The sequence below is a fragment of the Lepisosteus oculatus genome, unplaced genomic scaffold, assembly GCF_040954835.1.
Source record: "Lepisosteus oculatus isolate fLepOcu1 unplaced genomic scaffold, fLepOcu1.hap2 HAP2_SCAFFOLD_93, whole genome shotgun sequence".
NCBI classification, from domain to species: domain Eukaryota; kingdom Metazoa; phylum Chordata; class Actinopteri; order Semionotiformes; family Lepisosteidae; genus Lepisosteus; species Lepisosteus oculatus.
Window position 1 is genome coordinate 159,520 of NW_027168429.1, and position 27,981 is coordinate 187,500.

Here is a 27,981-nt window from a genome sequence, read left to right on the forward strand (position 1 = left end):
AGGCCACCTTCAAGGCCTCTGCCCTGCCGGTCGTGGTTGGCAATGCACCTGGCCTTACAAACGAGCCAGTGGGGTCCGTTCAGCTCCGGGCTCATCGCCTGCGGCTCTCGGCTTGCGGGCGTGCCCAATCCGTGCGATAACTCGGAAAACACCCGGCCACACTGTGCCGGAAACGACGCACTCTGGGAAGCCGCTTTGCAAAGCGAGGTCCCAAGATCCCCTGCGGCCGGACACTTCCCGCCCCCCAAAGAAGAGAGCGGCAATCAGACGGGCAGAGACCGAGGACTCGCAGAGCAGACAACCACAATCGCCATAACAAGAGCGATTGTGAGCGGTTTTGTTTTCTCTCTTTGACCAGCCCAGCTGCAACCACCCGAAGGCAGGGAAGCACAAAAATTGCACGGAACTCATTCATGCTCCTCTCTACGGAAATCTTTAGCAAAAGGCGAAAGATTTGTACGAAATGAAGAGAAACCAGAGTGCGTGGCTGCACAGCTGCAGGAGCCCAGGCTGCTTTCAAGGCCTCTGCCCTGCCGGTCGTGGTTGGCAATGCACCTGGCCTTACAAACGAGCCAGTGGGGCCCGTTCAGCTCCGGGCTCATCGCTTGCGGCTCTTGGCTTGCGGGCGTGCCCAATCCGTGCAATAACTCGGAAAACACCCTGCCATACTATGCCGGAAACGATGCACTCTGCTACAATATGATTGCTACATATCTGCATTTGTTGGTTTTTAAGGAGTAAGAGTGCAGGGAGTTTAAACCTGCGATCCAGTGTGTTGAAGTATTTCACAACACTACCCCTAGCACATCTGGAAATAAATCCTCATAATGATTATTGCCCTGGGCATGTACCATAAAATCAGTGAGCATATATATATATATAACTGTGTTGAAGCTAGAGACACAGAATAACTGCAAACACATCCTAAATACAGTGTTCCTGCACCTTTGACCTCATCCAGAATGTATCCTTTTTTGAAAGGGATTGCTGTCAGAATGCACAACTGAATCCCAAACAGAATCTCTAGTCAAATATGATCATTTGTGAAACAGGCAAATGAGTCTCTCAGGTGCCCATTGCTCATTTTCCGACACATTTATGCAATACTTTCACCATGCATTGAGCAATAGGGATTAAAGACACCACAGGTAAGGTTTTCGCGTTGAGCAATAGGGATTAAAGATACCAGAGGTAAGGTTTAAAAGTGATTCTGAGGTGTAACACATCAGCTAGGCATCTGAAATGCGGGGTTTGAGAGCCCTTCAGGGAACACCGTACCTTAAAGGTACCAGAAGTCCACTAGTATAAGCATTAAGTCACTGTCACCCCTGTTACAATGTGATTGCTACATATCTTCATTTCTTTGGTTTTTAAGGAGTAAGAGTGCAGGGGGTCTAAATCTGCGATCCAGTGTGTTGAAGTATTTCACAACACTACCTGTAGCCCGTCTGGAAATCAATCCTCATTCTGATTGTTGCCCTGGGCATGTACCAATAAATCACTGAGCATATATATATATAGCACTGTGTTGAAGCTAGAGACCTGTATGTATAATATGATGCTAAAATGTTATTTTCACATATATTAATGTAATAAATGATTGCTTATGCTTTATAAACAAATCTAATTAAAATAAAAGCTTACGTTTTGTATTTATCTTGTACCATAGAACATGATTTTCTTTGTATTTCAAGCCCACAAAGTGTCCAAATGACGCACTACATAATATAAGGAAGATTATCACATGCATATCGGTATTATCTTTCTTATGAAAATGCATTCCTTTCATTACCTTTTACTTTTTAAAATGAACTCAAATTGTGTATAATGTAATAATTTAAGTAGAATAGATTCTAATAATATAAAGATCCAGTGTATTGCACTGGCCTGGTCAGCCTGGCCTGGTGGATGGTGCACATAGCACTTTCAGTGCTGGAGGTGTTAATGGCGGAGGTGTTGGAGAGTGATAGCTGTGTGGGATGGGTGGGTGAGTAGCTGTCGTGGGTTGTAGCTTTTCCTTTGCAGCTTGTCCTATACCTTCCTCCTGTAGGCGTCCTTGCTCTCTCTCAACTTCTGTTTTAGCTCCCATCATGTAATGATGAACATGATTTACATGATAAAAGGAAGATTATCACATGCATATCGGTATTATCTTCCTCATGAATATGCATTCCTTTCATTACCTTTTAATTTTTAAAATGAACTCAAGTTGTGTATAATGTAATAATTTAAGTAGAATAGATTCTAATAATATAATGATCCAGTGTGTTGCACTACTTCACTGCTTCACTGCTCTATGCCGTCTGGAAATAAATCCTCAGACTACTTACTGCCCTGGGCATGTACCAATAAATTACAGGAGCACATCTATATATCACTGCGTTGAAGCAGGAGACACAATCACTGCAAACACATCCTAAATACAGTGTTCCAGCACCTTTGACCTCATCCAGAATGTATAATTTCTCTCAGGGGCCCATTCCTCATTCTCAAGACACATGTATGCAGTACGTACACTATGCATTGAGCAATAGGGATTAAAGACACCACAGGTAAGGTTAGAAGACATTCTGACTATATTCTAAAATATTGGACTCATATTCTTATGATGGCAGACATGATGCTGTGTTTGAAACCGGGGTTAATGGACATTATATGACTGTCAATTCTGTTTTGTTTTGGAGACTCTTGGCTGCCTATGTGGTACAGTGCAGCGTGAAAAAAACATTTTCCAAAACTGTGTCAGCTCAAAAGTTGTAAGAAAACCTTTCCAGCTGCTTTAACTCTCTTCATTTTTGTCATTTAATTGTCTGTCAGCACTATGTGGTAGGGTTGCATGACAACCCATCTCACCACGGAAAGGAACCTAACAGCTTTTGTAAGAGAGGAGAAAGGGACCTGGCCTGTACGGAGATCGAACCCACAACCTTGGCGTTATTAGCACCACGCTCTAACCAACTGAGCTAACCAGCCTCACGACAGCAATCCTCTCTGTGCTGCAAAAAATCGAACTCAGGGAATTTCTTTTGCCCTCCTTTGAATAGAAAGCCGTGTAATTCAGTGTACGGGCTTTCTCGTGCAGTTTCATGGTTCTTGTAACCCAAATCCTACACTGGCCTGAAGTGCCCCCCCATTTCACAGCATTTTTCAGCTGATTTAAAATGTACCTAAAGGAGAAGCATTATTGAAGACCATCAATTACCAAGAGCATTTGTCAAAGGTTTTGGTGGTCATTTTTAATGACCACAGAGCGCTGTGACCTCGGTTTTACATCTCATCCAAGAGACAGCGCCCTTTTACAACACAGCGTCTCCGTCACTATGCTGGGGCATTGGGACCCGCACAGACCTCAGGGTGAGCGCCCCCCCGCCGGCACCATTAACACCGCTTCCAGCTGGAAACTTTGTTTTTCCCTGTAGCTCACCCTCATCCGGGTACTGACCTGGCTCACACCTGCTTAGCTTCAGTGGGTTTTCAGTTGCGAGTTGCAAGGGGATGCAAGTGATGGAGCCGCTCGCTGCAAAAGCCACTGTTTTGGCTGGGAATCGAACCAGAGCCTCCCACGTGGGAAGCGAGAATTCTACCACTGAACCATCAATGCTCAATACCCAGGCCTTCAAAAAAGACGCTTTTTTGGTGCTCTGTTAAAAAAGCGTCGACATTACCTCTTTCAAAAGGCTTCACTTTCCTAGTCAGATTCCAAGGCTCATTGAACCCGGGCTGTTTCCTCCAGCGGTATAGTATTGCAGTTAGACAGCACGATGCCTGCAAGACTATGTCACGCTCTGACGAGACTGTCAAAAATTGCTTTCACCGATTGTATTGCAAACCGGCGGAAGCGGGGATTGGGAAAAGTTTTCAACTAGCAATAATCGCGCCTCGGCTAAACCTCACAGGCTACGATACTGCCAATGCGCAAAGCTGACGGTTGCCAGGCAACCGCGGGGATCCTATGGAAATCGTTATCAATCGTCTCATGGCATGTCGTTGCTGTAACGCTTCATATTTGTCGTCTTCTTCTTCTAGCTTGAGGTTTTGAAGAATTTCATGACAGACAAGGGCTCCGTCGGGAACAAAGGGCGTTGTGAGAAAACCGTTGCTTATTTTCAGCAGCAGAAATACAACCCTTTAAATACAAGATGACAGAACAATGACGAAGGGCATGCCGGGAGGAACTCATACACTACAGAGGAAAGGGGGCGGGCACGTACAGTTCACATTCAAGCCACAAGTACTCTTCTCGGATGTTGCACAAACAAATCCTAACGTCCTGAAAGCATTGCAGCATGTTTGTGTCCCACTTCCCGTGGCTGCAGGACGACTGACACGAAGGGACAAACACAATCTGTGGCGTTTAGCGTGACATAGTCTTGCAGGCATCGTGCTGTCTCACTGCAATACTATACCGCTGGAGGAAACAGCCCGGGTTCGATGAGTCTTGGAATGTGACTAGGAAAGTGAAGCCTTTTGAAAGAGGTAAAGCACTGCACAACGGAACTGAGGGAGAATCTTACAGGGGATTCTGAGCGGTGTCTGCATACACGCAGTCCGATACGGGCGCTGAAAGCTTGAGCTACTCTCAATGTCATGCTGCCTTTCCTCGGAGTAAATCTGTTACATTGAAAGAATGCTTCTCGCAGGTTCAAAAAGGGACCCTTGTTAATTGGAGAAATCAATGATTTCGAATGAATTCTGTATGCGTTAAAAGACAGCTATAAACAGAAAACATGCAGGACACTGCTCATGATGTTTCCCGAGCCGAAACACAGTGCGTTTTTCCAAGCCATCTGACAAAGCCCGCCCACTGAAAACTGCAGCAGATCGTGTAAAGACGTTCAACTTTGTAACTACTGCACGCACAGGAAGCAGAATAAATTCCTCTTTTCAAACTGTCAAAGGTTTGCTTTGCGAACGCTGCAGGACATCGCACAATCTCTTTTGAACGGGGACAAACCATTTCTTATGGGGCGCAGTAAGTACAGACGTTTAAAAAGCTCCACTCATGCCGACGATGCAGCATGAAGAAGCGCAACCTAACGTTTGACAGACAAAAGCCGGGTGCCGCTACGAGCAATATGAAATCAAACTGACAGCACACGGCGTTTCGCGCTGACTCAAAAGTGATCTCGACAGACGCTGTTCTCTGCATAACGCTGAAAGAGCTAAAGAGCGTTTCTGTTGAGACGTAACAAGCTTGTTTTTATCAATCGTCTCATGGCATGTCGTTGCTGTAACGCTTCATATTTGCGGCCGGACACTTCCCGCCTCCCAAAGGAAAGAGCGCCAATCAGACAGGCGGAGACCGAGGACTCGCAGAGCAGACGGCCACAGTCGCCGTAATAAGAGCGATTGTGAGCGGTTTTGTTTTCTCTCTTTGACCAGCCCAGCTGCGCCCCACCCGAAGGCAGGGAAGCACAAAAATTGTATGGAACTCATTCATGCTCCTCTCCATGGAAATCTTTAGTAAAAGGCAAAAGATTTGTACGAGATGAAGAGAAACCAGAGTGCGTGGCTGGACAGCTGCAGGAGCCCAGGCCGCCTTCAAGGCCTCTGCCCTGCCGGTCGTGGTTGGCAATGCACCTGGCCTTACAAACGAGCCAGTGGGGCCCGTTCAGCTCCGGGCTCATCGCCTGCGGCTCTCGGCTTACCTGGCAGGGGAGATACCTTGATCAGCCTGTAGTTGGAGTAGTTGGATTGTTTTCTTGTTTTGTGGAAGCAGTGTTTGTTTTGCAGTTTGAGATGGCAACCTTTGGATCCCGCAAGAATGCTGTACGTTTTGAGCTTTTGGATGACCTCTTCATGGATCGTATGCAGTTCAGCAGAAAAGTGTTACAGAAGGAACTTGGCTTTGAACCTCGGCACTTGGATTTCATCTTCGCTCTCCCAGGTCAGAAAGCATTTGAGGTTGTTTTTGCTACCTATTCTCTGTTTGAACAATGTGTGGATGTGTTTGAGGCAAAAAGAGGGAAAGTTCCTGCCCTTGAGAAGATCAACTTGCAGCCTCTGACACAGAGAGAGAGGAAAACGGTGCATGTTGTTATGTTCTCGGAACTGGCAAAGACGGAGGACATTCACACCTGGCTTAAGCAGTACTGCACCGTCCACCATGGAACTGAGATTAGAGATGTTGACGGTATAAAAACAGGAGCAAGGAAATTCGAGGTTCGCTTGCTACCGGACAATGTAAATGGAGGCTTAAGGCACCTGCCCTCTACAATACGACTGGGCGCCTGCAATGGCTATGTTTTTTATGTGGGACAACCAAAGGTGTGTCGGCGCTGTGGTGCTGTGGGACACCTGGCATCGTCCTGCACTGTGAAATGCTGCAAGACCTGTGGCAAACAGGGACATTTAGCCTCTGACTGTTCAATGCTGCCAAAGTGCAATTTATGTGGCTCGGAAGGACACGTTTTTAAGAACTGCCCTCACGCCTACGCCAATAAACTCAAAATGAGAAAGGATGAGGCAGTGCTTGTTTCAGCTAAACCGGCCCGAAAAGCCAAAGCAAACAACAAGTCAAACAAAGAACCCTTGTTGGACAAAGAGTCTCAGCCTCCAGCCAGGATCAGTCCTGCTGTAGCTCCGGGGCCGGTGGAAAAGAATCCACTACGCTCCCACAACCGCAGACTGCACCAGACAAGCACGAGGGTTTGAAAACCCCAGAGAACAGCGAGGACCCCTCCCCCACTCCTGCTCCTCAGAACGAGGGCCAGTGTGGGGCCCCCCGGTGGAGCGGGTCCAGCGAGGATACCCAGGATTCAGCGGAGCTGCTTTTCTCAGACTCTGCAAGTGCTACAGATGCCCTTCTCTCCTCCATCCAGTCCATCACGGAGGATCTGCAACAGCTGGTGGGTGAGGGGGAAGAGGAGACTGGTGCATCGGCTGCACCCCTTTCCCCTCAGTGCTCCCAGGAGCTGGACTTGAGGAAAAGGAAAAATGACTCTGTTTTCTCCCCGAGCGAGGAGGAAGGAGAGCATGGCGATGGGGACAGCTGGAACCCCTCCACCCCTCCTTCTACCCCCTTCCTTGAAATGGACTCCGTGAACGCTTTTACTGCTGCCACCCTGATGAAGGCTCATTCAGAGGATGGCTGGCAGGAAATTGGTAAGAAGAAAAAGAAAAAGAAGAAGGTAACAGGTGAGACCGAAGAGAAATGTGTTTTGTAAAGACTGGTTCCACTTTCTTATGTAATATGGCTCTAAACATAATTTCTCTTAACACCAGAGGTATCAATGACAGAGTTAAATGTCAGTGTGTCTTTGATTACCTCCAGCAGAGAGAGGGAGATGTGTTGATGTTGCAGGAGTGTGCTTTAGCCTATCAAGAGAGGTATAAAAGCTTTGAAGATAGGTGGGATAAAGGGCCTTCTGTTTGGTCAGGGGACAATAACAACAGAGCCTCTGGCGTGGCCATTCTTTTCAAAGGATGGGCTTTCAAATTGAAAAGTATTCAGAGGGTCATAGATGGCAGGTTGCTGTGTGTGGATGTGGAATGGGGGACCATTAACCTGCGGCTAATCAATGTGTATTGTCCTACTGACGTGGGAGGAAGGGTGGAGCTACTCAAGGCACTCTCTCCCCTATTGTTAAGTAGCACAGACGTGATAGTGGGAGAGGATTTTAATTGTATCTTAGAGCACACAGACAGGCAGTCTAGCTTGCCGATAAAATTGGATTCCAGCTCACTGGCCCTGCAAAACTTAGTTCAAGACTTTAAACTCTCAGAGACATATAGATGTATATATCCCACAACAGCAGGATATACATGGTCAGGGAGGAATAGCAGCTCCAGAATTGACTATTGCTTTGTCTCAGAGAGAGTGAAAGTTGTTGGGGTCACTCTTCAGCCTGTCTTCTTCTCAGATCATCAGGCTTTAGGGTGTAGAGTGGAACTCCAGGGCGGGACTGTCTTTGGCCCAGGCCTCTGGAAACTCAACACAAAGCTGCTAGAGAACGAGGGGGTAGTATCCCACTACAAGGAGAAACTATCACAGTGGCTGTCCTTGCAGTGTCTGTACAGGTCAGTAGGAGAGTGGTGGGAGGAGGTGAAGGTGAGGACAAAGGCCTTTTTAATGGCTGAGGGAAGGAAGGCTGCTGCCAGACGGAGAGGAGTGCTAGCCAGGAAACAGAGGCAGCTGCAGCGTCTCTGTACACGATGCTGCACAGTGGCTTCGATGTGCTCGAGGATATCACCCTTTTAAAAAAGGACATCCGGAGCATAGCCGAAGAAAGTAGTCGAGGAGTGCTGTTAAGAAGCAGAGTGCAGTTCTTGGAAGAAAATAAGAAGTGTACTCGCTTCTTTTTCAGGAAAGTGGTAGGCTCCAAGTCTGTCATGGAAAGTGTAGTTGATGAGGAGGGACGAGAGAGAACAGAGCCGAGTGCTATCCTCTCCTGCACCGAGGCCTTCTACTCAAGACTGTACAGCTCTACAGAGTTAAAGGATGAAGAAATTCATTTTTTTACCTCAAAGCTAGAAAACGTTTTGAGTGAAGAAGATAGGGAAGTACTTGAGAGGGATTTGACCGTAGAAGAGCTGAGACAGGCTATGGAGAGCTTACAGAAGGGGAAAACTCCGGGTGCTGACGGGCTCCCTAAAGAATTTTATTGCACCTTTTGGGATCTGCTTCAGGATCCGCTACTGCTCCTATTCGAGGAAAGCTATAAGACAGAATTGCTGCCTGACTCCTTAAGAGAAGGCACTATCTCTCTCTTGTTTAAGAAAGGAGCAAAGAATGACATAAAGAACTGGAGACCCCTCAGCCTCTTAGGCGTGGACACTAAGATCCCGCGCCTACAAAATGTAGTGGCCTCACTGGTAGGGAAAGAACAGACTTGTGGGATAGCAGGACGCCTGATGAGCGACAACCTGGCCTTGTTGAGGGATGTCTGTCTGTACTCAGAGGATCGCTCCCTCCCTCTGTGCATTTTAGGTGTAGACCTAGAAAAGGCCTTTGACCGCCTAAACCGGCAGTACTTAACATCGGTACTTGAGCACATGAAGTTTGGCCCCATCATGAGAAAGTGGATTAACCTGCTGTACACAGGTAGCAACAGCAGAGTAATGGTTAATGGCAATAGATCACGCCCCTTTGAAGTCTGTTCAGGGGTGAGGCAGGGCTGCCCATTATCCCCCTTGTTATTCGTTTTGGCTATGGAGCCCTTAGCCTTTGCCTTGCGCCAGGATCAGGCCATTAATGGGATACCAGTGCCTGGAAGTGGGGGAGGAGAGGTAAAGACATCTCTATACATGGATGACGTCACCCTGCTCCTCTCTGACAATGCCTCAATTAGCAGAGCTCTGCAGTGCTGTGATCGGTTCTCTTTGGCTTCCTCTGTAAAAATTAACACATCTAAGAGTGAGATTTTTTATCAGAACTGGAGGGAGCCAAAAGAAGGACATGATCTCAGGCTGCAAGAGAAGAGAATTAAGGTCCTGGGGGTGTATTTTGGAGAAGAGATGGGAACAGTAAATTGGCAGAACAAATTGCCAATCTTAAACAAAAAACTGATGCAATGGAAGGACCGAGACCTCACCATGACAGGGAAGGTGCTGGTCATCAAAGCCGAGCTCTTGCCTGTCTTGATTTTTCTGGCTTCTACCTTCCCAATCCCACACCGTGTTGCGGCGGTGCTAAGGAGATTGATGTTTCAATTTCTATGGGGTGGGAAGCAGGAAAGACTCAGAAGGGAAATAATGTACAGGCCGCTACCCTCAGGGGGGAAGTCTGTCCCAGATATTGCTACGAAGCTGCTGTGCATTTTCCTGGCCTCTGTGCTGAGAGGCTTTGCAACAGCACCTGCAGCGCGTACCTGGACTTATTTTTCCAGGCTCTGGGTAGGTAGGGAGGTGTTCAGAGTGTGGGGTGTCAGACCCAAGCTGGATGTCCCACTCTCTGACAGATGCCCTGCAATTTATGGGACAGTTAAAAGTTTTCTAAGATCTCACCCAATTGGCCATATTCCCCTCTGAGATGTCAGCGTCCAAAAACTGGAAGATTTCGTTGCACCCCAGAATAATAGGCAGACCCCTGTGGGCATTTTAACATCAGCCCAAACAAGTAAGGTGTGGAAACACACATCCTCTAAGTTTCTGTGCAACATTCACAGAGATTTAGCCTGGAGTGTTGTCCACCAGTACTTACCGGTATGAACTTTCTTGTACCGTAGGGGCCTCACCCCCAGCCCTCGCTGCGTTAGGGTGGGCTGCGGCGAGGAGGAGACTGTGACCCATCTCCTGTGGTCCTGTTTTTTTGCTAAGGCCTTCTGGGCACAGTTTGAAGATTGGTTGCAGGCTCTCTCGCCCCAATTTACCCTGACCGCTGCTTTCGTCATATACGGCATCTCTCCTGTCAAACTTCCTCCTGACGTGTTTGACAGGATCTGGGCCGTGGTGAACAGTGGGAAAGACGCCCTGTGGAGAGTGAGGAACATGGGGCTGTTCAAAGGCATCGAGGTCCCAGTCAAGGCAGCAGGTAGCCTGGCCCTGTTCATCACCCGAGAGAACTATTACCTCAGAGATTTGTGGAGAGAAGGGAGGGAGGAAGCAGAAAATCTGTGGGAAATAGAGAGCATAGGTCAATATCTCAAGAGACTGTGAAAAACATTATCATGTTTAAGTAAAGAATGTGATTTGCACCAGAAAAAAAGAAATTGTTACTATGTAACTGTTACCGTGTCAAAATGTAATGAGATGTGATCATATATACTGTTTTAAGTATGTATATTTATGTAAAGCTTTCTGATTTGTGATGTCCTGTATTTTATTGTGAAAAGAAAATAAAGTTCTTAAAAATCGAAATCGGTTCACCCAGGGCGAGGCTCGGCCATTGCACTCCGGCTGTGCTGACCCCTGCGAATTCCCCAAATGTGGGAATCTCGACTGCATAATTTCTGGTAGTGGGGGACTGCGTTCGCGCTCTCCCCTGATGTGCTTGGTCCAAAATCAGATACGGGAGGGTTAGGACACCACGAGCTGCGTGGCTGCGGAAGGATCCCGGTTCGACAGGAGTGGACGCCGCTGCTGGTTCTCGCTGGCTTTTAGTTAGGGGTCCAGAGAAGCATCTCAAGCTAGTTCCACTACTCCTTCCGGACGTTCATTCCCTTTTCAAAGTCAGTCATTTTGCTGTAGTCTGCGTTCTTTAGGCTGATTATCGAGGTTAGCCTTTATTTGGTCATGGGGGGCCTCGGTACTGTATGCTGAGTCTAAAGACAGTTTCAACCGTTTTCTGATTGCTCGGTTCTGTACCAGTGCAGACATGTCAAACAGTGAATGGCTGTACCTCTATTGTATCCGTGCTCAATGAATGAAATCGGTAACAAATGAATATATGTCTAGTTATACGAAAAACGAGTGGTTTATCGACTCATCTTCATTTGCAGATTTAGAGGCAGCTTCGATATTCGTTTTACAGACGGGTTTTTTTTTTGAATATGGGTCACACACATGCCACAGCAACAAAACATCTCTAGAGATGAGGCTATAGATCACCTTTCCATCCTGCAGGTTTTCCTCCCAAAGCCTACGGCACCAACGGCGACCCCTGCTGGCCGGGAGAGCAAAAGCTTACAGCACCTGGTATTCCCAGGCAGTCTCCCATCCAAGTACTAACCAGGCCCGATGCTGCTTAGCTTCCAAGATCAGACGAGATTGGGCGTGTTCAGGGTGGTGTGGCCGTAAGCGAAAGCCCCAGCGCCTGACTCGCTACTTGAAGCTGTGTGTGGCGGGGGTTCCGTGCCCCCCGAGCGGGACTGAAGGATCGTTCGTGTGCAACTCTTTGGAAAGGAGCTGCTTTCCAAATCGCATTGCGTGCCTGGATGTTGGCGAATGCGCTCCCTTGTGTTGGCTCGTCCCGCACTGGAGGAGCACCAACAATCTGCACAGAGGAGCACCAGCCAAGTCTTCAGTGCACAGCACTCTGGAAACATTTCGGGGCTGTCGCGTGTTTATTTCAGCACGTAAAGCGCACCGGTCCAACACGTCGGCCGGGCGCGTGGCGCCTCCGCCCTGTTGCTGCCCCTGCAGCTGCTTCACTTTTCCCTTTAGTTGCCATCGATTTTTTTGTAGTGCTATACATATACGATTGAGGTATCTTAGAGTTCTCCTTCGAAGACCCAGCACTCTCTTTTCTTTTCCCAGTGTTACTCATATCGGACTTTTTAAACCTAAAAAAAAATCGTTTTTTTTTCTTTCAATTAAAACTGAAGTTTAAACAACTAGTGTTAAGTCCTTATTTTTCTGTAGTCAAAAAAAGCAAAAATTAACATTCAGGTCATGAAAAACTCAAAAAAACTCCCCAACCACTAAACTTTACCTCCCACCTGAGCGCCATCTTGAACGCCCCTACCACCAGAGAATGCTCACGATTTCGGAAGCTGTCTCCGGGACGTGCTGATTCCACACATCCTGAATAAATCATGATATTGTTAGTTGCTGTAGCTAGACGTTCAAATGAGTTTCATGGCCAGATGGACTGTTTCCTCCAGCGGTATAATATTGCAGTGAGACAGCACGATGCCTGCAAGACTATGTCATGCTAAACGCCACAGATTGTGTTTGTCCGTTCGTGTCAGTCGTCCCGCAGCCACGGGAAGTGGGACACAAACATGCTGCAATGCTTTCAAGACGTTAGGATTTGTTTGTGCAACATCCAAGAAGAGTACTTGTGGCTTGAATGTGAACTGTACGTGCCCGCCCCCTTTCCTCTGTAGTGCATGAGTTCCTCCCGGCATGCCCTTCGTCATTGTTCTGTCATCTTGTATTTAAAGGGTTGTATTTCTGCTGCTGAAAATAAGCAACGGTTTTCTCACAACGCCCTTTGTTCCCAACGGAGCCCTTGTCTGTCATGAAATTCTTCAAAACCTCAAGCTAGAAGAAGAAGACGACGACAAATATGAAGCATTATAGCAACGACATGCCATGAGACGATCGATAACGATATCCATAGGATCCCCGCGGTTGCCTGGCAACCGTCAGCTTTGCGCAGTGGCAGTATCGTAGCCTGTGAGGTTTAGCCGAGGCGCGATTATTGCTAGTTGAAAACTTTTCCCAATACCCCGCTTCCGCCGGTTTGCAATACAATCGGCGAAAGCAATTTTTGACAGTCTTGTCAGAGACTGAGCAAGGTGTTTAAAGACAGATTTGGTCACGGTGATATCATGGTAGAAAGAAACGAGCTTGTTACGTGTCAACAGGAACGCTCTTTAGCTCTTTCAGCTTTATGCAGAGAACAGCGTCTGTCGAGATTACTTTTGTGTCAGCGCGAAACGCCGTGTGCTGTCAGTATGATTTCATATTGCTCATAGCGGCGCCTGGCTTTTGTCTGTCAAACGTTAGGTTGCGCTTCTTCATGCTGCATCGTCGGCATGAGTGGAGCATTTTAAACGTCTGTACTTACTGCGCCCCATAAGAAATCGTTTGTCCCCATTCAAAAGAGATTGTGCGATGTCCTGCAGCGTTCGCAAAGCAAACCTTTGACAGTTTGAAAAGAGGAATTTATTCTGCTTCCTGTGCGTGCAGTAGTTACAAAGTTGAACGTCTTTACACGATCTGCTGCAGTTTTCAGTGGGTGGGCTTTGTCAAATGGCTTGGAAAAACGCACTGTGTTTCGGCTCGGGAAACATCATGAGCAGTGTCCTGCATGTTTTCTGTGTATAGCTGTCTTTTAACGCATACAGAATTCATTCGAAATCATTGATTTCTCCAATTAACAAGGGTCCCTTTTTGAACCTGCCAGAAGCATTCTTTCAATGTAACTGATTTACTCCGGGGAAGGGCAGCATGACATTGAGAGTAGCTCAAGCTTTCAGCACCTTTATCTGACTGCATGTATGCAGACGCTGCTCAGAATCCCCTGTAAAATTCTCCTTCAATTCCGTTTTGCAGTGCTTTAGCTCTTTCAAAAGGCTTCGCTTTGCTAGTCACAATCCAAGGCTCATGACAGCATTTGAAAACATTCGCAACTGCGTTGGCCGGGAATCGAACCTGGGTTAACTGCTTTGAAGGCAGCTATGCGTAACACTGGCTCGCTCCAGAATAAATCTCACGTCGAGGGCATATTTTTTTCCATTTTACCGTGAGTCGGGCTCAGCTGCACAGAGGAGAGAGCAGAGCAATGAGGTCACGGGGACAGGGGAGTCACACGCTGGCGGTTTGAATACGCGGAAGATCACTGAGGGATCCACAGTATATGGACCCTCCGTGCGCCATCAGTCCGCACTCCGGACTCTGAATCCTGCCATCCGAGTTAAGATCTCGGCGGAACCTGAGGCGCAGTTCCTTCTTAAAACGTAATCTGGTGAGCATTTCTAGAATCGTATTTGTATAGATGCAGCCTTTAATGTGTTGCTAGGTTAAAATTGATGACTTCTTGTATTTCAGTAGGCAACTGCCCTCTTGATTTCGGATTTAATTTCTTTATTACAGGGGCGCTTTTATGAAGACAGAGTCATGTTCAGGTACTTTGCTTGATGGAGGAAGCTCATTTCAGACTCTGTGATCTGCTCACCTGGAAAGGTCTGCTATACTACTACAAGAGAGAAGTAGAGTCTGGAAGAAGGGACAATTTTATGATGCTTTGGAAGATAATGTTTTTTTTTTCTTATACTGAAAATGAAAGGTAGTTGTTTCTATATGGACTCAGTCTTTGGAATTTGTATATATATATTTCAGTGATCCCTCAGCCATTCCTTCTGTATTGTAATTCAATTTCTCTTTTAAAATTCCTTCCCCACTTCTAGGACCTGCAGTTGCTGAACTCCACAATGGCTTCTATTGGAAAGTCTGTGACTGAGACCAAGTAAGTGTTCACTTTTTTATGAAACCATTATTTATTTTGGAGCAATGAGCAATTCTTATATAAATGCAATAAAATCATTATGCTCAAACTATGAGAGAGAAAATTAAGGATAATTTAAGAAATCAGTCTTAGCTTGTTTCTATACACAGATGGTATTATTTATTTTCAAAGGAAACCCGCGAGGATTCCCCTGGTGTGCAAGATGTGCCTGAATACTCTTGATCAGCTTCCTGCTCACTTGAAGAGGGCGTGTATGAAGCACGCCACGGCAGAAGAGATCAGGATGGCCTCTCAACAGGCGAGGGAGGACATGATGAATCACCTGAAGAACGGGGTCATCGTGGATTACCACAGAATAGAGATCGTGTCTGGTGAGGCAAACAGGATAGTGGTTGTAAGACTGCTAGAGTCCTTGGGCCTTTTTGTACATGGGAAGCCTGAAGACACATTGGGAAGGTGAGATATTTTTAATCTGTAAGGCTTCTGTAGTTTCTTTTTGAAATCATTGTTACAACATATTATGTAAAAGCATGTTGAAAAGAATCTACCTGCATTCCAGCGGCCCTGAGCAAGAGGCCGCTGTCCAGGAGGAAGAGATGCCAGAGGCTGCTCTAGAAACTGAAACAGAAGCGGATAAGGAAGGGGAAGATGTGAGCTCTGAAGAACTCTATCAGCAGTTAGACTTTTTATTTTTCAGATGTATCTATTTTTTACTAAAATTCTAATTTGTCTTATAGGTATAAAATGTTTAAACCAGTGTTTTATATCCTTACAGGCCCTGAGTAGTTAAAAAGTATCAGCAGGCCGGAAGAGAGTGGCCCAAGCTGGACTCTATAGAAAGCACTCCCTGGATGCTCCTCTCCTGATTGGATTCAAACAGTACCTTACCAAGGATCTGGGAGTGGCAAATTATTCTCAGGAGGTATTTATTTTTTAAAGGCATTAAAAATTAAGCAATGGTATCTTCATTGTAAATGTTTTTATTTCTTAGCTTAAAATTCACCCATGTGAAATGATGTCAGCCATAAACATCATGACTCTATATTTCCTACCTGAATCTATTCTACTTAAATTATTACATTATACACAATTTGAGTTCATTTTAAAAAGTAAAAGGTAATGAAAGGAATGCATTTTTATAAGAAAGATAATACCGATATGCATGTGATAATCTTCCTTATATCATGTAGTGCGTCATTTGGACACTTTGTGGGCTTGAAATACAAAGAAAATCATGTTCTATGGTACAAGATAAATACAAAACTTAAGCTTTTATTTTAATTAGATTTGTTTATAAAGCATAAGCAATCATTTATTACATCGCTTCTTGAATTAAATCTTTTGACAAGAGGTAAGACTTCTATTTTACATTTAAACCCATGTTTAGCTGTGTTTTTTAGATTTAACTGAACCAATTTCTGTGTGTGATAATGTCCTTGAATTCTGACAACATCACACTAAATTACATGATATAAAACAGCTAATGTTTCTAGAGATAAAGTTTCTGGGATGCTTCTAATTACTTTTTATTACCAGGGACAGTTTAATTCACCTTGTACAGTACTGAAAGACCAAGATGCTTTTTTTTAAGTTATTTAACATTTTATAGAACTTTTTCTACTATGGCAACATGATGAGCTTGGTGAAACTTGGAAAAATACTGCTTGGCCACTTATCTTAAGATAAAGATAGGATAAAGGTTTATCTTTTGCACCTACCTGACCCCCAGGGAAGGCCAATGCTTTCTAAGTTGATGGTTCCCTACAGTAGACTGTACGTTATCTTCAAAGGTAATGTATATTGACCCAAATCAGTTTTGGAATCCAATCTACTGCCGAGATGGAGCACATCCTTTTTTCAGGATTTTAGCATCATACGTTTGGTATATTTAGTCCCTAATGCTGAAAGAAATGATCATAGAACATGACATCTAACCTTACCTGTGGTGTCTTTAATCCCTATTGCTCAATGCATGGTGTATGTACTGCATGCATGTGTCTTGAGAATGAGGAATGGGCCCCTGAGACAGTCATTTGCCTGTTTCACAAATGATCGTATTTTACTAGAGATTCTGTTTGGGATTCAGATGTGCATTCGGACAGCAATCCCTTTCAAGAAATGATACGTTCTGGATGAGGTCAAAGGTGCTGGAACACTGTATTTAGGATGTGTTTGCAGAGACTGTGTGTCTCCTGCTTCAACGCAGTGATAAATAGATGTGCTCCTGTAATTCATTGGTACATGCCCAGGGCAGTAAGCAGTCTGAGGATTTATTTCCAGACGGCATAGAGCAGTGAAGCAGTGAAGTAATGCAACACACTGGATCATTATATTATTAGAATCTATTCTACTTACATTATTACATTATACACAATTTGAGTTCATTTTAAAAAGTAAAAGATAATGAAAGGAATGCATTTTCATAAGAAAGATAATACCGATATGCATGTGATAATCTTCTTTATATCATGTAGTGCGTCATTTGGACACTTTGTGGGCTTGAAATACAAAGAAAATCATGTTCTATGGTACAAGATAAACACAAAACGTAAGCTTTTATTTTAATTAGATTTGTTTATAAAGCATAAGCAATCATTTATTACATTAATATATCTGAAAATAACATTTTAGCATCATATTATTACATACAGGTCTCTAGCTTCAACACAGTGATATATATATGCTCAGTGATTTATTGGTACATGCCCAGGTCAATAATCAGAATGAGGATTTATTTCCAGACAGGCTACAGGTAGTGTTGTGAAATACTTCAACACACTGGATTGCAGATTTAGACCCCCTGCACTCTTACTACTTAAAAACCAAAGAAATGAAGATATGTAGCAATCACATTGTAACAGGGGTGACAGTGACTTAATGCTTATACTAGTGGACTTCTGGTACCTTTAGTGTAAGGTGTTCCCTGAAGGGCTTTCAAACCCCGCATTTCAGATGCCTAGCTGTATCGCTGATGTGTTGCACCTCAGAATCACTTTTAAACCTTACCTCTGGTATCTTTAATCCCTATTGCTCAACGCATGGTGAAAGAATTGCATAAATGTGTCTGAAAATGAGCAATGGGCACCTGAGAGACTCATTTGCCTGTTTCACAAATGATCATATTTGACTAGAGATTCTGTTTGGGATTCAGTTGTGCATTCTGACAGCAATCCCTTTCAAAAAACAATACATTCTGGATGAGGTCAAAGGTGCAGGAACACTGTATTTAGGATGTGTTTGCACTTATTCTGTGTCTCTAGCTTCAACACAATGATATATATATATATGCTCACTGATTTTTTGGTACATGCCCAGGGCAATAATCATTATGAGGATTTATTTCCAGATGTGCTAGGGGTAGTGTTGTGAAATACTTCAACACACTGGATCGCAGGTTTAAACCCCCTGCACTCTTACTCCTTAAAAACCAACAAATGCAGATATGTAGCAATCATATTGTAGCAGACACTCATTTGCCTGTTTCACAAATGATCATATTCTACTAGAGATTCTGTTTGGGATACGGATGTGCATTCTGACAGCAATCTCTTTCAAAAAATGATTTTACCTTATCGCGGCTTTGCCCCTCTTGCCTCTTTGGACAATATCTCCATCTTGTGGTCGTTGTTGGTAATGTCTAGACAATATCTCCATCTTGTGGTCGTTGTTGGTAATGTCTAGACAATATCTCCATCTTGTGGTCGTTCTTGGTAATGTCTTCTTATGCCCTTTTTTATTTCAATTCTCTATTAGTTGATTCTAGAATCTCTACAATAGAGTTGAAAACATCAGTTTTAAAGCAGACAATATGACATTATTTATAGTCCAATTAGAAATGTATTACCCTGATAGATATCCCAACACCCGGAATGTATTGATACCATATCCCCAGTAATGCTCCTCAGGCCTAACAAGCACACTGTTGGTCTTAGGAAGCATCAGACACAGAAACGGTAACAACATCCTTCTTTCTGTTCACTCAGTCTCTGGTGCCGTGGGTCAGTGAAAGTGCGATGCGCGGATCCAGCGATCTCATCCTGTCACTCAGATGGCACTATCAGTAATTGGTGGCACTTGATATGGTCCCTCCCAGCAGGATTGCAACATCTGGCAGGGTATCTCTTCTTCACCTACACCCACTCGCCAGGTATCCGGTCGTGTCTCCCCTCTGCTGGAGGTCCCCAAGCGTCCGGCACCTGTTCACGAGCCCTGTGCACCGCTTCAGTTAACAAACCTACAACACTTTAATAGAGAGTTAGTAAATTCATCAGTGCGTTAGCCAAACTTGGCCTCCAGGGAGTTTCTTTGGCTGCCCGTGATGATCTCAAATGGGCTCAGTCTCACAGCTCCGTTTGCTCCAGCCCGCAAACCACACAGGACTGCAGGTAGAGCATCTACCCACGGTGTCCCTTCAGTTTATATTTCCTTAGTTGGTCTTTCAGACTGTGGGTGATTGGGGCAATGTGACTTCCAACTTACCCCTAGTGAGGCAATTACAGCCTGGCACACCTTCCCAGTGTAGTCTGCCCCTAGATCAGTATCCAAGGGGCAGGGCAGTCCATACCCTGGGATCATCTTTGTCATACACTTGGGTATGTGCCAGCCCACATCACATCATCATGCAACCCCACATTCTTTACACATTTGTTCTAACCACTATTAAACATCTATTAAAGGCCTCAACCTGAATTCTCCCCTTTCCCCAATAGAGGTTTCACAGGGGTCTCAGACTCCCGCTCTCCCAGTGCCGCTCGTCTGGCATCTGCATCTGCATGGTTGTTACCTTGAGTTACTGGAATTCTTTATTTATTGTGTTATTTACACCTTACTCAAGCTGCTTCTGTCGGCAGCTGTAAAACTACAAATCAGTTCAGAGACAAGCCTAGTATTCTTAACTGGAGTCCCTGCCATTGTGAGAGAATCCTATTTCTCCATAGCCATCCAGAATTGTGGCCTACATGCAACAAATACATACATTATATACATATACAGTAACCCTTTGTCCACACTTACATACAAAGGAATGGTTGATCCATCTGAGGAAACCCCAGTCTCAGCACCTGTAAGAGAGCTTGTTTCAAATTATTACAGGCGGCTTTTGTTGCGGGAACCAAGGCAATCTTGTCCTTGTACTGCACTCCCCCCTTAAGCAGATCTGCTAAGAGTTGTGCTCACCCTGTAAAAACATTGCACCCAGGCCCTGTTAAAATTTCACAATGCTAGACACAAAAGGGCCTTATCAAAACTGCTTCTATTAGACACTCTAAAGCTGAAGCAACTCAGACTTGTGGGTTTCCTCGTCAGGGGAAGCACTCAGAATACTATCAACATACTGAGTGATCACAGTCAGTTGAAGCCACGTGATACCCTGTTCTGGATAGTCATTCTTTGTAATGCATAATATTCCAACCCAATAGATCTGGGATAAAACCACCCATTAAAATCTGGTACTCGGCAAGTAAAACTTGCTGCCCCAATACTCCTGTGGCCTCCTGCCGTCTCCCCATATACATTACTCTATAGCACACTGTTGAACAGAGGAGTGAAACAAGTATGACAGTAGTGCTCCAGTATCCCCTAACAGAGAAACCAACACTCCATTAACAGTACATTTTTATCCACTGGACTGGGACAGACTTAGGGAGGGTACAAGGGATTTACAGGATCTAATCGTTAGGTAAACAGATCTTCTCACAAGACGTTATTCTCCCCAGTCTCGATTCTAAACCTACAGCGTTTCAGCATGTCTGAGACATTCAAATAAACCCAAATTGTTTCCACTATTGCAACTAATTGTATAATAATACAAACACTGTTTATCTAACTACTTTTACGTCCACCTGTACTGTACTTATACTTTCAGACGCTCTTATATTTTCCAATCTCCTTAAGTTGATTTTCGTCAAGTCTCTTTAGTTACGTCTCTAGCCAGTCCCGCTGGCTAAACACACTCACACCGTCATTTAGCTGCAAAAAGCCATTCGCGGATGCTGAAGAATTTATTTCCAAGGCAGCGGGTACAAGCGATTTGGCGTTTTAAAACCACCAGGAACAGCAAAGAGGCGCGCTTCTTTCCTTGCGCCGGAACACAAGGACTGGAGGCGGACAACCTAGTCGGCAGGATTCGAACTTGCGCGGGGAGAACCCAATGGATTTCTAATCCATCGCTTTAATCACTCGGCCACGACTACAGCAAGCCCCGCTGCCGCTGCGTTCTTGCTACAATCTTACCTGGATCGCGAGGCGCCGGCGGAAGCCTATTTCAAAGTCGTTCTCCGTTTCAAAAAAACATTTCCAAAATACAAGCCTTGCAGACAGACACGCCTCAGAGGACTTAAGGGTGGCTTCATGTCGGAATGATAAAGTCTCCCCGTCCGGACATGAAAATGCCACTTTGTTACACACAAAAAAAGAATCAACAACAGAGAAATGCCCACAAGCATTTGAAAAGCCGCACCACGTCGCACTTGAAATAGCTCTTACATTAGTGGTAGACACAGGAATCGTCTTTTTATTTACGCTCTTACCAACGCGATGGAAAGCAAAACAAAGCAAAGCAGAGCAAAACAAAACGAACAAACGAAAACCCTCACGTCCCGCACTTGCATATAACGCTGTTACGTGCCCAAGCGGTATTGTACGTCATCCTAGCACTGCACCCCGGGTCGTACGGTATATGGGAACGAACACACGCCACGAATCGTCTCGAATCACTCCCTACAGCTGTAAGGCGCCATGAAGCGTGCACCCCCAGCATTCTTCCTTGCGCATCTGTGAAATCTAAATTAAATCTCACGTTGGGGGCATATTTTTTTCCACTTCATCATGAGTCGGGCTCGGCTGCACAGAGGTGAGAGCAGAGCAATGAGGTCACGGGGACAGGGGAGTTACACGCTGGCGGTTTGAACACGCGGAAGATCACTGAGGGATCCACAGTATATGGACCCTCTGTGCTCCATCAGTCCACACTCCGGACTCTGAATCCTGCCATCCGAGTTAAGATCTCGGCGAAACCTGAGGCGCAGTTCCTTCTTAAAACGTAATCTGGTGAGCATTTCTAGAATCATACTTGTATAGATGCAGCCTTTAATGTGTTGCTAGGTTAAAATTGATGACTTCTTGAACTTCAGTAGGCAACTGCCCTCTTGATTTTGGATTTAATTTCTTTATTACAGGGGCGCATTTATGAAGACAGAGTCATGTTCAGGTACTTTGCTTGATGGAGGAAGCTCATTTCGGACTCTGTTATCTGCTCACCTGGAAAGGTCTGCTGTACTACTACAAGAGAGAAGTAGAGTCTGGAAGAAGGGACAATTTTATGATGCTTTGGAAGGTAATGTTTTTTTTTTTCTTTGAAATCGAAATGAATCAGAATATCAGTGCAAAAGACAAACTCTTGGTTTGGTTTAAAGAGATATGGTTTTAAAACAGACAACATGTAGAAAACAGGTGTTTCTCACTTTTGAAAAAGAATGGACCGGGGGTAATATTTTACTAGTTGCAGTGCTGAGCTCACTGGATTACAGTCCTGCAGTGTCACACCAGGGGCAGTGGCGCAATGGATAACGCGTCTGACTACGGATTAGGAGATTGTAAATTCGACTCCTGCCTGGCTCGGGTCGTTTTTAAACGCATCAGGCTACTCCCTTAGTAGCCTGTGCTACTTACTGCATTGTAATCGTACCCAGTAAGAGATTTCCTTCATGTAAATGAACTGCACCTGACAGCTTTAGAAAAACACCTGGGCTCAGTACGGTGCTGAGAGCTCAGCGTTGCTGTTGTTCTAATTAGAACGCACTGCATCGGCTATGAACCCGAACTTTTCAATTATTCCGATCAGTAAGTCAACACGTAGTCCACATGAAGGTAGGAATATTCTCTTGTCTGTCTCTTGTTTGTATAGAACTGAATGTCCCTGACAATGTACTGTTAGTTTTAATTGAAGAACGGCATTTGTGTTCAAATATACCAGACAAGTTTACGTAACTGCTCACGCGACACTCAGTTGTAATTAGTCAAGAAATAAAGTCGAACAACAGCTGCGGGTTTGATTCTGAACGTATCAGATTGCAGCGCGTTTTACTTCCATTGACAAATGATAGAGATTCGAAGAGAGATCCTTCAGACCAGCAAGCAAACCCACGGCTATTTCGGTTTTCTATCTAGGCAACGTTGGTGTCTGCAATAGCATACATGAAAGCGTGATGCAATTTCTGTGGCTACATTTGTTGCACGTCATGCACAGTAAGAGTGTTTCTAACACCAAATACAAAGTCAACAATTAGCGATCACGCCTTCTCCTCAGTTAACCCACTGACACCCTTGCTGTTAACAGTTCTTTACTGCGTGCTTTACGAGCACCTACATATTGTGTCGGTTCTTTCAGCTTGATTCATTAGGTTTTCAAAGGCATAAGTAGGTAGAGCACCAGAGGTGCGAACGCAAAATGTGTGGTTATCTAAAGAACTGATTTCCATGGCAGCGGGGCCAAGCAATTTAGCGTTGTTATAGTACCAGGAAAGGAGACGCGGCACTACGCCTTTGCTGTGCAGACACAAGGCGACGTGCGGCAGACGCCGAAGACGGCAAGATTCGAACCTGCGCGGGGAGTCCCCAACTGATTTCAAGCACATCACCTTAACCACTCGGCCACGACAACAGGGAGCTCGCTACCGCCGCATTCCTCCTATAATCTAACACGGAGTGCGAGTTGGCTGCGGAAACCTTTTCAAAGTCGCTCTCCGTTAAAAAAAATAAATACCTTTGACAAAATACGTGCCGGCAGACAGACACGCCTCAGAGGGTTTAAGGCTGGCTTCACGTTCAAATGATAAAGTCTCCCCGTCCGGATGTCAAAATGCAACTTTGGCAGACAGAAAAAACATCAACAAACCACAAATGTGGACAAGGATTTTACAAGCTGCACCACACTGCACTTTCAAAAGCATTTACATTCGTGTTAGACGCAGGAATTGCCTTTGATTTGCGTGCTTACGAACGCCATGGAAAACGAAACAAAACAAAAGCCCTCAGCTCCTGCACTTGATTATAATGCTTTTTTTTATTTTTATTAAACATGTAGAATTTACAAATACAAATACAACAAGAGGATCAGAGTCATGTACAAGAGAAAAAAAACGCAGCAGAAAAAAAACATTTAACTACCAGAGGTAATTAAGTAATTATGTGATCAAATTGTATATTTTACACGTATCATATTTTCCTTGCTTTAATATTTCTCAATTATAAACTTTAGTTTCAACATGCATGCGTTTCCTGTAAAAAAATAAAACTCAGCACAGTTTTTTACAAAACAAAAAAAAACGTTTTTCTTTTAACAACATTTCGAGTACCTCTGGCATTCATGAAAAAGACATACACAAAAGCAAATAACTAACTCTAAGATTGTCTAAACTATTGAGTTTTTCAAAGAACCAGAACTATAACAGTCCTTAACACTTAACTACACCATTCCAAACTAACACTAAAGAAACACTAGTATATACTGGTATAACAAATAAAACCAAACATAATCATTAACTGAGCAGTCACTGGGAGCAAATCTCCTTCCCGTCCACAAAGGCCCTCGCTCCCACAAAGTAGGGTCTCCTCCCCTCTCTTCTGGCAGCTTCAACCTGGGGCCACAGCTGGTTCCTGGTGCTCCTGTCCGCGGCAGACAGTTCCTCTGCAAACCTCAGTTTGTTCCCATTCAAATACTCATTCCCCCTCGCTGCTCGCCACAGCATGTCCCTCGCCGTCCTCTTGGTGAACTGTATTATAATCGATCTGGGGCGCACTTGCCCAGACATGTTCGTTCTCCCGAGCCTGTGAACAAAGTCAATGGCCGATATTACGTCCTCCTGGTCCGGCAGGGTCCTTTTACAGATACCCTTCACTGTTGCAACAAGGTCCTTATCACGTTCCTCTTTAACTCCAAATAATTTTAAATTCCATCATCGACGGTATCTATCTACATCGTTCACTTTCAATTCAAGTTCTTTAATATGCTTTTCTTGTTCGGTATTTACTTGTTTAAGAACTTTTACTTCACTCTTTAAGTCTTCAACCTCTTTAAACACACAGTCCATGGACTTTTTAAGACTTTCGATTGCGACTGTATTAAATCGAATCATTTCCTTCAGCTCACCCATCATGTTAAAGATGTTGGTTTGGAGCTCCTCCAGCGTCAGGTCGCCCCTTCCTCTCTTGGCCGCCGGGGTTTTCACAGGTGTGCTGGGCAGGGACTCCGGCTCTACCGTACGAGCGCATCTCCAGCACTCTTTCCACGTCCCCTCCAGCTGCTTCACTTTTCCCTGTAGTTCCATCGATTTTCTTGTACTGCTATACATATACGATTGAGGTATCTTAGATTTCTCCTTCGAGGACCCAGCACTCTCTTTTCTTTTCCCAGTGTTACTCATATCGAAATTCTTAAACCTAAAAAAAATCGTTGTTTTTTTCTTTCAATTATAACTGAAGTTTAAACAACTAGTGTTAAGTCCTTATTTTTCTGTAGTCAAAAAAAGCAAAAATTAATATTCAGGTCATGAAAAACTCAAAAAAACTCCTCAACCACTAAACTTTACCTCCCACCTGAGCGCCATCTTGAACGCCCCTACCACCAGAGAATGCTCACGATTTCGGAAGCTCTCTCCGGGACGTGCTGATTCCACACATCCTGAATAAATCATGATATAGTTAGTTGCTGTAGCTAGACATTTAAATGAGTTTCATGGCCAGATGGACTGTTTCCTCCAGCGGTATAGTATTGCAGTGAGACAGCACGATGCCTGCAAGACTATGTCACGCTAAACGCCACAGATTGTGTTTGTCCGTTCGTATCAGTCGTCCTGCAGCCACGGGAAGTGGGACACAAACATGCTGCAATGCTTTCAAGACGTTAGGATTTGTTTGTGCAACATCCGAGAAGAGTACTTGTGGCTTGAATGTGAACTGTACGTGCCCGCCCCCTTTCCTCTGTAGTGCATGAGTTCCTCCCGGCATGCCCTTCGTCATTGTTCTGTCATCTTGTATTTAAAGGGTTGTATTTCTGCTGCTGAAAATAAGCAACGGTTTTCTCACAACGCCCTTTGTTCCCGACGGAGACCTTGTCTGTCATGAAATTCTTCAAAACCTCAAGCTAGATGAAGAAGAGGACAAATATGAAGCGTTACAGCAACGACATGCCATGAGACGATCGATAACGATTTCCATAGGATCCCCGCGGTTGCCTGGCAACCGTCAGCTTTGCGCAGTGGCAGTATCGTAGCCTGTGAGGTTTAGCCGAGGCGCGATTATTGCTAGTTGAAAACTTTTCCCAATACCCCGCTTCCGCCGGTTTGCAATACAATCGGCGAAAGCAATTTTTGACAGTGTCTTCAGAGACTGAGCAAGGTGCTTAAAGACAGATTTGGTCATGGTGACATCATGGTAGAAAGAAACGAGCTTGTTACGTCTCAACAGAAACGCTCTTTAGCTCTTTCAGCGTTATGCAGAGAACAGCGTCTGTCGAGATCACTTTTGAGTCAGCGCGAAACGCTGTGTGCTGTCAGTTTGATTTCATATTGCTCGTAGCGGCGCCCGGCCTTTGTCTGTCAAATGTTAGGTTGCGCTTCTTCATGCTGCATTGTCGGCATGAGTGGAGCTTTTTAAACGTCTGTACTTACTGCGCCCCATAAGAAATCGTTTGTCCCCGTTCAAAAGAGATTGTGCGATGTCCTGCAGCGTTCGCAAAGCAAACCTTTGACAGTTTGAAAAGAGGAATTTATTCTGCTTCCTGTGCGTGCAGTAATTACAAAGTTGAACGTCTTTACACGATCTGCTGCAGTTTTCAGTGGGCGGGCTTTGTCAAATTGCTTGGAAAAACGCAGTTTCGGCTTGGGAAACATCATGAGCAGTGTCAGCACAGAGAGGACCACTGTCGTGAGGCCGGTTAGCTCAGTTGGTTAGAGTGTGGTGCTAATAACGCCAAGGTCGTGGGTTCGAGCCCCGTACGGGCCAGGTCCTTTTCTCCTCTCTTACCAAAGCTGTTAGGTTCCTTTCCGTGGTGAGATGGGTTGTCATGCAACGCTGCCACATAGTGCCGACAGACAAGAGTGTTGCGGGAGAAGAGAAAAGTGTTTGATGATTTAAGAGTGTCTTAGGTGGAGCCAAAATCAAGTGTCACAAATGCAAGTGGGAGGATTTCCAATGTTTAATATGGTAAAAATAAGCAGAAGTTATCTGCCGGTCCGGCACAGTCTGCCATGCTTTTGTCATATACTGTAAAGTGGTGTCGAACTGGGTGTCGAACTGGAGCCTCACTATTTGCATATGTGAGGCTCCAGTTATACATCGAGTGTCACATTAAATGACAAAAATGAAGAGAGTTAAAGCAGCTGGAGAGGTTTTCTTATAAGTTTTGAGCTGACACAGTTTTGGAAAATGTTTCCTTCACGCTGCACTGTACAACATAGGCAGCCAAGAGTCTCCAAAACAAAACAGAATTGACAGATAGGAGAAAATTCCCACTCGTCCTGATGTTCCCAAAATCAAGCACTGAGCGTAAACAAAGTGTCTAAGTAGCGTGGGAATGCTAACCTAACCCTAGCTGGAGTTTGAGCAATCCAGCACTGAGCGTAAAAAGATGAGTCAAAGTAATGTCTAATCTGATTAGTTTCCTTAGAGCTGGTTCAGAGTTTGCTCAAGAATTTACCTTTCACAGATGCGCAAAGAAGAATGTTGGGGGTGCACGCTTCAAGGTGCCTTACAGCTGTAGGGAGTGATTCGAGACGATTCGTGGCGTGTGCTCGTTCCCATATACCGTACACCGGGGGTGCAGTGCTAGGATGACGTACAATACCGCTTGGGCACGTAACGGCGTTATTTGCAAGTGCGGGACGTGAGGGTTTTCGTTTGTTCGTTGTTTTGCTCTGCTTTGCTTTGTTTTGCTTTCCATCGCGTTGGTAAGAGCGTAAATAAAAAGGCAATTCCTGCATCTACCACTAATGTAAGAGCTATTTCAAGTGCGGCGTGGTGCGGCTTTTCAAATGCTCAACAGGATGACTTCGCATGCACGCGTGCTTTCATGAAGTCGTGTGTGCAACCATGTCTGCTTACGTGCAAACGGGCGTGGTTTCATGTATGCAAAAAACTTTCCTGGGCTCTTCTGAAGCACATAAAATTATTTGGAGATATAAATTTGTCTT

General features: G+C 44.9%; 8 non-coding genes across 8 annotated transcripts; 4 read left to right on the plus strand and 4 right to left on the minus strand.

The window, feature by feature from the left end:
• Nucleotides 1-369: 369 nt before the first annotated feature.
• LOC138236704 (U5 spliceosomal RNA) lies at nt 370-483 on the minus strand. The gene has a single exon (XR_011188774.1). It is a non-coding gene; the product is annotated as a U5 spliceosomal RNA (small nuclear RNA).
• Nucleotides 484-3,782: 3,299 nt separating this feature from the next.
• Nucleotides 3,783-3,923, minus strand: LOC138236664 (U4 spliceosomal RNA). Its single transcript, XR_011188737.1, has one exon. It is a non-coding gene; the product is annotated as a U4 spliceosomal RNA (small nuclear RNA).
• Nucleotides 3,924-5,391: 1,468 nt separating this feature from the next.
• On the minus strand, nt 5,392-5,508 carry LOC138236691 (U5 spliceosomal RNA). Its single transcript, XR_011188762.1, has one exon. It is a non-coding gene; the product is annotated as a U5 spliceosomal RNA (small nuclear RNA).
• Nucleotides 5,509-10,754: 5,246 nt separating this feature from the next.
• On the plus strand, nt 10,755-10,924 carry LOC138236744 (U1 spliceosomal RNA). Its single transcript, XR_011188812.1, has one exon. It is a non-coding gene; the product is annotated as a U1 spliceosomal RNA (small nuclear RNA).
• Nucleotides 10,925-11,559: 635 nt separating this feature from the next.
• Nucleotides 11,560-11,678, minus strand: LOC138236722 (5S ribosomal RNA). The gene has a single exon (XR_011188791.1). It is a non-coding gene; the product is annotated as a 5S ribosomal RNA (ribosomal RNA).
• Nucleotides 11,679-12,970: 1,292 nt separating this feature from the next.
• LOC138236754 (U4 spliceosomal RNA) lies at nt 12,971-13,112 on the plus strand. The gene has a single exon (XR_011188821.1). It is a non-coding gene; the product is annotated as a U4 spliceosomal RNA (small nuclear RNA).
• A 12,925-nt stretch (nt 13,113-26,037) lies between these two features.
• On the plus strand, nt 26,038-26,179 carry LOC138236659 (U4 spliceosomal RNA). Its single transcript, XR_011188732.1, has one exon. It is a non-coding gene; the product is annotated as a U4 spliceosomal RNA (small nuclear RNA).
• A 541-nt stretch (nt 26,180-26,720) lies between these two features.
• trnai-aau (transfer RNA isoleucine (anticodon AAU)) lies at nt 26,721-26,794 on the plus strand. Its single transcript has one exon. It is a non-coding gene; the product is annotated as a tRNA-Ile (tRNA).
• The last annotated feature ends 1,187 nt before the right edge of the window (nt 26,795-27,981 follow it).